At 48.5% G+C, this 9,634-nt stretch overlaps 1 protein-coding gene across 2 annotated transcripts in view; it reads left to right on the top strand.

Moving 5' to 3' along the window:
• Window positions 1–9,634, top strand: part of EPCIP (exosomal polycystin 1 interacting protein) — an 83,435-nt gene that overhangs the window by 26,109 nt on the left and 47,692 nt on the right. The window lies entirely within an intron of this gene.

Raw genomic sequence — 9,634 nt, 5'->3', positions numbered from 1 at the left:
TCGCTCTCTTTTCCTCCCCCCTCGCTCTCTTTTCCGCCCCCCTGCGCTCTCTTTTCCTCCCCCCTGCGCTCTCTTTTCCTCACCCCTCGCTCTCTTTTCCTCCCCCCTCGCTCTCTTTTCCTCCCCCCTCGCTCTCTTTTCCTCCCCCCTCGCTCTCTTTTCCTCCCCCCTCGCTCTCTTTTCCTCCCCCCTCGCTCTCTTTTCCTCCCCCCTCGCTCTCTTCTCCCCCCCCTCGCTCTCTTCTCCCCCCCTCGCTCTCTTCTCCCCCCCGCTCGCTCTCTTTTCCCCCCCGCTCGCTCTCTTTCCCCCCCTGCGCTCTCTTTTCCTCCCCCCTGCGCTCTTTTCCTCCCCCCTGCGCTCTTTTCCTCCCCCCTGCGCTCTCTTTTCCTCCCCCCTGCGCTCTCTTTTCCTCCCCCCTGCGCTCTCTTTTCCTCCCCCCCTGCGCTCTCTTTTCCTCCCCCCTGCGCTCTCTTTTTTTCCTCCCGCGCTCTCTTTTTTTCCTCCCGCGCTCTCTTTTTTTCCTCCCGCGCTCTCTTTTTTTCCTCCCGCGCTCTCTTTTTTTCCTCCCGCGCTCTCTTTTTTTCCTCCCCCTCGCTCTCTTTCCCCCCCCCCTCGCTCTCTTTTCCCCCCCTCGCTCTCTTTTCCCCCCCTCGCTCTCTTTTCCCCCCCTCGCTCTCTTTTCCTCCCCCCTCGCTCTCTTTTCCTCCCCCCTCGCTCTCTTTTCCTCCCCCCTCGCTCTCTTTTCCTCCCCCCTCGCTCTCTTTTCCTCCCCCCTCGCTCTCTTCTCCCCTCGCTCGCTCTCTTTTCCCCCCCGCTCGCTCTCTTTCCCCCCCCCGCTCGCTCTCTTCCCCCCCCCCGCTCGCTTTCTTTCCCCCCCCCTCGCTCGCTCTCTTTTCCCTCGCTCTCTCCTGGCATGGTCAGTACAGAAATCTCTCCATCGTGGAGGGGTGAGAGGGAGTAATAAACATGGAGTCCCTACTGTGTCTGTGTATTTATTTCTAATAAAGTATTTTTCTCTGTGTGGTCTTTTTTTTTTTAACCCTTTATTGGAGATTCTTAATGGCCAGGTCAACCTTGGCCTGACATTTAGAATCTCGGGCTTTATACCAGCGGGTAAAACATAGCTGGTATTAACCCCTTATTACCCAGCGTGCCACCTGCCACCAGGGCCACTGGAAGAGTTGGATACAGCGCCAGAAGATGGCGCTTCTATAAAAGCGCCATTTTCTGGGGCGGCTGTGGACTGCAATTCGCAGCGGGGGGCCCAGAAAGTTTGGGCACCCTTCACTGCGGATTCCAATCCCCAGCTGCCTAGTTGTACCTGGCTGGACTCAAAAATTCGGCGAAGCCCATGTCATTTTTTTTTTTAATTATTTCATGAAATTCATGAAATAAAAAAAAAAAAAAAGGGCTTCTCTATATTTTTGGTTCCCAGCCGGGTACAACTAGGCAGCTGGGGGTTGGGGGCAGCCCGTAGCTGCCTGCTGTACCTGGCTAGCATACAAAAATATGGCGAAGCCCACGTCATTTTCTTAAAAACGTTTTCAGGGAAAAACCTTTATAAAAAAAAAATGCTTCCCTGCATTTCTATTGCCAGTGAAAGTAACACCAAGCAGCGGGGGCTAGCAGCCAGTACCTGCTTTGGTTACCCTTAGCAACAGAAAATGCAGCGGGAGCCCACAAACAATGTGATTTTTTTTTTTTTATTTTTAATTAATTTTTTTTTTTAAAAAAACGGCATGGGCTTCGCCCATCGAGCACCAGAGCATTTTACTGCTCAATTCATCCCAACTAATCAGATGACTCCAGTGTCGGCCGATTACTTGTTCTGTGTCCCCCTGCATCCATCGCAGCGTGTACGGGCTGTGAGGTCAGCGGAGTGGAGACAGTGACATGCTCTGCTCTGACACATAGTGTGCTGCATGTCACTATCTTTCTCCACTCTGGCACTTGTAGTGCAGGTGACCGGATGCTGCATGTCACGTTTTTGCCGCGATTTGGTGCCTTTTTTGCTGCGTTTTTGCTCACTGCGTTTTTAATCAGTGCACAATGCCATTAAAGATTGTTGATGAAAAAAATAAAAAAGGTCTGATGTCATTTCCTTATTCAAAATGTTCATTGTATGCAGGAGAGCAGACAGCAGCTGCAGAACTACAAGGCTCAGCATCCTCCATCCAGGACTGTATGCAGTTTTTTACCCAAAAAGAAAAAAAAAATGACGTGGGCTTTGCCATATTTTTGTATGCTAGCCGGGTACAGCAGGCAGGTACGGGCTGCCCCCAACCCCCAGCTGCCTAGTTGTACTCGGCTGGGAACCAAAAATATAGAGAAGCCCTTTTTTTTTTTTAATTATTTCATGAATTTCATGAAATAATTTAAAAAAAAAATGACGTGAGCTTCGCCTAATTTTGGTGTCCAGCCGGGTACAACTAGGCAGCTGGGGATTGGAATCCACAGTGAAGGGTGCCCATGCTTTCTGGGCACCCCCACTGCGAATTGCAGTCCGCAGCCACCCCAGAAAATGGCGCTTTCATAGAAGCGCCATCTTCTGGCGCTGTATCCAACTCTTCCAGCTGCCCTGATGCCGGGTGGCTAGCCGGGTAATAATGGAGTTAGGACTAGCTGTATATTATCAGCTAGCCCTAAGCCCGAAATTCATGGTGTCACGCCAATATTAGACATGGCCACCATGAATTTCTAGTAATGATAAGAAAAAAAAAAAAACACAACACACAGAAAAATATTTTTATTAGAAATAAAACACAACACAATTAGTGACTCCATCTTTATTGAAATAAACCCCCCTCCGCAGTAATCCTGGGTCAGGGTCCCGCGCCGTCCAATCCGGATCCAATATCATCTGATCGGTTTGCTGGAAGGAAGGCAAAGCGATCAGATGATGTGTCAGGATGTGAATCACATCATACATCAGCTGATTGTATAAAAGCCGATTATACAATCAGCAGATGCATCAGTGCAAAAAAAAAAAATAAATAAATAAATACTCACGTCTGTGCTGATGACCGGCAGCTCCTGGAGCGGAGTCTGATCCTGGCCCATCACTGCAGGAGCGGCCGGCTATCAGCTGATGAAGTCCCCTGACGGCAGGATCAGCTGATAGCCGGCCGGGCAAGAAAAAGCCGGCGAGACTACGATCAGCTGATGCGTCAGGTGACTGCATCAGGTGATCCACGGCCAGGTCCTGCAAGCTTCGTGCATGCACCGGGGACACTGCACACAGCCAGAGCCGTGGGACCGGGACAGGGGCTGGAAGCAAGCATGGCACCCGGACCCTGCAGACAGGTGAGTATGACATACACACTCACATACACACTCACTCACACACTGTATATACACACACACACTGTATATACACACACACACACTGTATATACGCACACACACACTGTATATACACGCGCACACACTTTCTTCCCCTGGCTGTGCAGAGCTGCTGTATCTGTGATTTCTCTGAGTGCACATCCACTGGGAAGAGGCAGGGAGGAGGGTTTGGGTGGGAGCAGAGTGGGTGTATTAGACACAATGGGTGTGTTAGATAAGCTAGACACCGCCCTAGAGCCACAAAGAATTCTGGGACTTGTAGGAACTGAACACAGGAAGTCAGAGGAGAGATTAACCGCATCAGAGCTGGAGCCAGCAATGACCGTGTGCTGCTAGTGCACAATGAAAGGTAATTTTGCTGAAAAAACATAATAGATGTGTTGAGGGGCACATATTAGCAAGATTTATCAGAAAAAAAAAATCAGTTTTGGTAACTGGACAACTTCTTTAAGTGACAAATACATTTGATATATGGTGGTATATATTAGATATAAACACACTTAGCGCAGATATAAGTACCTGCTGCTTAGTTGCCCTGTAAGATCAGGTGCAGCACAAGTGATGGATGCAGCAGCTCAGCTCAAGGGCTGGCTTCATTCTCGTGTTTTCTCTCCAAGAAAAGACCTTATAGACCTGAGCAGCCGAGCACAGCATGGGAGTGTGAGAGGCAGAACGCACGGCACTATACAGCCTTCTATATCCCGTGCAGGCCCCTCCCCCATGACTCTGATTCTAGCTGCAATCTCACAGGGAGCATGTAGGAGCCAGAGGGAGGAAGTCCCACCCCCAGTGCTGTCTGCCGGCAATAGACAAGATGAGCGGCTGCCCGAGCACCGCAGCCACCGGGAATCTGCTCCAGTGCCCCGGGGGCCACAGAAAAGGTCATTGCGGGCCGCATACGGCCCGCGGGCCGGAGGTTCCCCACCCCTGGTCTAACTGGTCTGTAGGAGCCAGAACTCTTAATGGTTGGTAGGGTCTCAAATACTTATATCTCTCAGTAAAATGCAAATAAAGTTATATAATTTATACAATGTGATTTTCTGGACTTTATTTTGGATATTCTCTCACTATTAAAATTAACCTACCCTTAAAATTATAGCCTGTTCATGTCTTTGTCAGTGGGCAAACTTACAAGATCAGCAAGGGATGAAATAATTCTTTCCTTCACTGATTGTGAGGGCTCATGCTGTATTTAGAGGCTATGTAGGGGCTCAGAAATGTATTTAGGAGGCTATATGCAGGGGTGGGATTCAAATATTTAACAGGTTCTCTGTAAACCCCGCCCATTTGAAATCACGCCCCATTCTGGAACCACACCCATTCTGGAACCACACCCATTCTGGAACCACACCCATTCTGGAACCACACCCATTCTGGAACCACACCCATTCTGGAACCACACCCATTTTGTTAGCCACATCCATTTTGCACACTTTCCTCAACCACAAAATACAAGTAATTTATAATAAAAACTTTCCCCTTTTAACTCTTCCTATACCTTCACTTTCCTATCAAGTACCAGTTGTTTCAGTCAGGGTCAGTCACTTATTTACTTGTCATATTTTATTAAAGTTTTTCTACAATGTTTGAAAATTATTACTAAAGGAACCCTGCTCAAAATGGAACGGACGACCTTTCCCATACAGATCCCATCCCATACAGATCCCATCCCACACAGATCCCATCCCATGCGGCCTTTTTTCCCATGCAGATTCCATGCGGCCTCCACTCCCCTGCAGGCTCCCATGCAGATTCCATGCGGCCTCCACTCCCCTGCAGGCTCCCACCCCATGTGGCCTCAACTCTCCTGCGGGCTCCCGTCTCATATGGCCCCCTCTCCCCTACAGGCTCCCACCCATTACCCTGCAGGCTCCCACCCCATGTGGCCTCCACTCCCTTGAAGGCCCCCGTCCCAAGTGGCCTCCACTCCCCTGCAGGCTCCCATGCAGATTCAATGCGGCCTCCACTCCCCTGCAGGCTCCCACCCCATGTGGCCTCAACTCTCCTGCAGGCTCCCGTCTCATATGGCCCCCTCTCCCCTACAGGCTCCCACCCATTACCCTGCAGGCTCCCACCCCATGTGGCCTCCACCCCCTGCAGGCTCCCGTTCCATGTGGCCTTCTCTCCCCTGCAGGCTCCCGTTCCATGTGGCCTTCTCTCCCCTGCAGGCTCCCGTCCCATGTGGCCTCCTCTCCCCTGCAGGCTCCCGTGCCATGTGGCCTCCTCTCCTCTGCAGAGTCGTATGTTCGGCTCACAGAGCATTTACCTTCTCTGTCATCCTCCGTTGCACTCTGCATACTGACGCTAACAGGCGGCAGCGTGGTAAGATTATCTCATCACGCCGCCGGATGCCGGGTCAGAGAGCAAACTGGCACCACTGAACCCGGAAGTGCGGCGTGCATGGAGGTACCGGGATTCATTTGTATCGGCGTCTTAAAGATGCCGATACAAATGAGTACAGGGAACCAGGTCGCGGACGCCGATCTTTGCCAGTTTGGTGAACCGGCTGTTATTTTAACAACTGGTTCACCCGAACCGGACAGAACCGGCTGAATCCCACCCCTGGCTATGTGGGTGAACATAATGTATATAGGAGGCTATGTGGTACTCATAATCTATATAGGGGGCTATGTATGGCTCATACTGTATATAGGAGCTATGTGGGGGCTCATAATGTATTTAGGAGGCTATGTGGGGCTCATATTGTATATAGGAGGCTATGGGGCTGCCATCAGGACATTACAACCATGACTGGTATACCGGGCCCGGTTAACATGGGGGGGGGCCCGGCCGTGGCCAGGATAATTACTAAGCTTTATTAAGCCTCGGCCTTTCCTCTTAATCGAGTCACAGCCGCAGCAGGAGGGGCCGGCGGTGTCGTTTCAGCCACTACATATGACTGCAGTGCATGTGAAGCCTTTCTAGGGCACCACATGCAAATTAGCCATGTGGCTGGAAGCAAGGCAGTGGAGTAGAGCAGGGAGGCGGCGCGTCATCCTGCAGCCCAGCGTGATGAGGTCATCACTCTGCACCTCATCAGAGTGCTGCAGGCAATGCGAAGGTGGTGAGGACGCGGCATCTGGTAGGGAATGGTAAGTGCTGCTTGAGCTGAAGATCACCGGGGGTGGTGGGTAGTGGAGGGGGGGCCCGCAGTCTTCAGCCCCTGCCTTCTGCTGGATGCGCGTCAGACGATGCACATCTAGCCTAAATGCATGGCGGCTCAGAGAACACACAGTGCAACGTGGCAGCCAGGGAGGGTGAGTAAAATGTTTTTTTTCTTTTTTGCCGCAGATAAATATAAAAGGAAAGACCCAGGAAGGGGATGTATACACGAAGGAGGGCATATATACCAAAAATGGGCCAAAAACCAGGATCGGGATGACATTATACCAGATTGTGCCCAGGAGAGGGGATATATATACTGTGTATATATATATATATATATATATATATATATATATATATATATATATATATATATATATACATATACATACACACACACACACACCCACCAGGAGAGGCCCTAGAAGGGGACATATAAAGAAGAAAAGAACATATATATACAAGTAAGTGGATAAAAACCAGGATGTGGATATTATACCAGAATGTGCCCAGGAGGGGGATTTATATATGCCAAGAGGGGCCCTGAAAGGGGACATATATACAAGAACGAGGACATATTTACAAGGAAGGGGACAAAAACCAGGATGTAGACATTATACCAGAATGTGCCAAGGAGGGGGATATATATATGCCAAGAGGGGCCCTGGAAGGGGACATATGTACAAGAAGGAGGACATATATACAAGGAAGGGGACAAAAACCAGGATTGGGACATATATATCAGAATGTGTCCAAGAGGGGGATATACATACCAGGATGGGGACATATATACCAGAAGGGTCCCAGGATAGGGACATATATACCAGGAGGAGGACATATATGCTAGGAAGGGGACAATAAATTAGGATGGGGACATACATACCAGGAAGGGCCCAGGATGGGAACATATATACCAAGAAGGGGACATATATACCAGAAGGATACTATAATGAAAGTCGGACATCGCTGCTTTTCTGCTTCCAGAGAATTTAAAAAAAATAAATAAAACTCATTAAATCAGCCTGGACAGTAATGATGGCGCCTTCCTCCTCCTTCTTAACGTAATATTTTGTTGCAAAACCTTTTGAGGCAATCACTGCAATCAAACGATTCCTATAACAGTGAATGAGACTTCTGCATCTCTTGGCAGGTATTTTGGCCCACTCTTCAAGAGAAAACTGCTCTAGTTGTCTTGTGTGTGAAGGTTGCCTTTTCCAGATGACATGTTTCAGCTCTTTCCAAAGATGCTCAACAGGATTTAGGTCAGCGCTCTTAGAAGGCCACTTAAGAATAGTCCCATGTTTTTCTCTTAGCCATTCTTGGGTGTTTTTAGCTGGGTGTTATGGGTCATTATCCTGTTGCAAGACCCATGACCTGCAACTGATACCAAGCTTTCTGACACTAGGCAGCACATTTCGCTCTAGAATCCCTTGATAGTCTTGAGATTTCATTGTACCCTGCACAGATTCAATACACCCTGTGCCAGATGCAGCAAAGCGGCCCCAGAACATAACAGAGCCTCCTCCATGTTTCACAGTAGGGACAGTGTTCTTTTCTTGATATGCTTCATTTTTCCGTCTGTGAACATAGAGCTGACGTGCCTTGCCAAAAAGCTCCATTTTTGTCTCATCTTTCCATAGGACATTCTCCTAGAAGCTTTGTGGCTTGTCAACATGTAGTTTGGCAAATTCCAGTCTGGCTTTTTTATGATTGTTTTTCAACAATGGTGTCCTCCTTGGTTGTCTCCCATGAAGTCCACTTTGGCTAAAACACGGTCAGATGGTGCGATCTGACACTGATGTTCCTTGAGCTTGAAGTTCACATTTAACCTCTTTAGAAGTTTTTCTGGGCTCTTTTGTTACCATTTGTATTAGCCGTCTCTTTGATTTGTTATCAATTTTTCTCCTGCAGTCACATCCAGGGAGGTTGGCTACAGTCCCATGGATCTTAAATTTCTGATAATATGTGTAACTGTAGTCACAGGAACATCAATCTGCTTGGAGATGGTCTTATAACCTTTACCTTTAACATGCTTGTCTTTAATTTTCTTTCTAATCTCCTGAGACAACTATTTCCTTTGCTTTCTCTGGTCCATGTTGAGTGTGTCACCAAACAGCACAGTGAGTATCTGTAGCCCTATATACAGGCCCACTGACGGATTCTACAAGTCTGTAGAAGGTTATGTGGGGGTTTATACTGTATATAGGAGGCTATGTGGGGCTAATAATGTATATTGTTGCCCCACCTGTCCATGGGATGTGTCTGGTACTGCAGTTTAGCTCCCTTGAAGTAAATGCACTGATTCGCAGTACCACACACGTCCTCCAGTTAGCTCTGGTGCTGTTTTTCCTGATCCTATATAATCTCTTTAATTCTCATTTCAATATGGCCAACCAGGCCTTCAAACTTCATTCTTCTGATAGGTGGGGGTCCAGCAGCTGGTGTGAAGGGTCGTAAAAAGTCAATTATGGGAAAATCCCTTTAAACAGGGCTCTTAGACACGTTTTTGTCTTTTTAATGGGCCCAAATGCTCCTGGGCCCCACAGCTATCGGCAGCCTGTTATGTCTGTGCTGACTCTCTTAATCCATCATCTTTGCGGTGATACTTTTGGTATTATATTGTGGCTTGTACATTACTATGTGGCCATACAATGTGTCCTGCACATATTCAGCATTTCACTGCTTAGAAATGCGGCTTTTCCCTTCACTATAGACGGAGCCGCTCGCCACCCGAATCCTTCACTGGGTTAAGAAAATTTGTAATTAGCCGTCCTTTGTTTACGAAGAGTGAAATCCACTAGACGGGATTAGCGCTTTGTCTTGTTGAATTTTCCCACAGACTTGTCTTATTGCTCGATTCTAGCAGTTTCCACACCGGACACAATGCACAGCCCACAACCCCTGTACTGCCAGTGAGACGGGGGGCAGCGCCGCCCCCAAAATATGTACTTGCGGAATCAATTGGCGATATTAACAAGGGGATTAGAAAGGGATGAAAAATCATTTTTGCTGGGCGAGAAAATAATGAGATCGCTATAAAGCGAAGACAACATCAGTCTGAATACCAGACATATTTGCAGATCTCAACTGGAATTCCCATTTCTGTCTGCAGTGAGCGTCGTCCATCATGTACCCGGCTCGCAGCATATCACATATCCGCAGCGCCATGCTACTCAATATGGAAGTG

Source organism: Anomaloglossus baeobatrachus, chromosome 2 (genome assembly GCF_048569485.1).
Source record: "Anomaloglossus baeobatrachus isolate aAnoBae1 chromosome 2, aAnoBae1.hap1, whole genome shotgun sequence".
Lineage (NCBI taxonomy): Eukaryota > Metazoa > Chordata > Amphibia > Anura > Aromobatidae > Anomaloglossus > Anomaloglossus baeobatrachus.
This window is presented reverse-complemented; position numbering and strand designations above follow the sequence as displayed.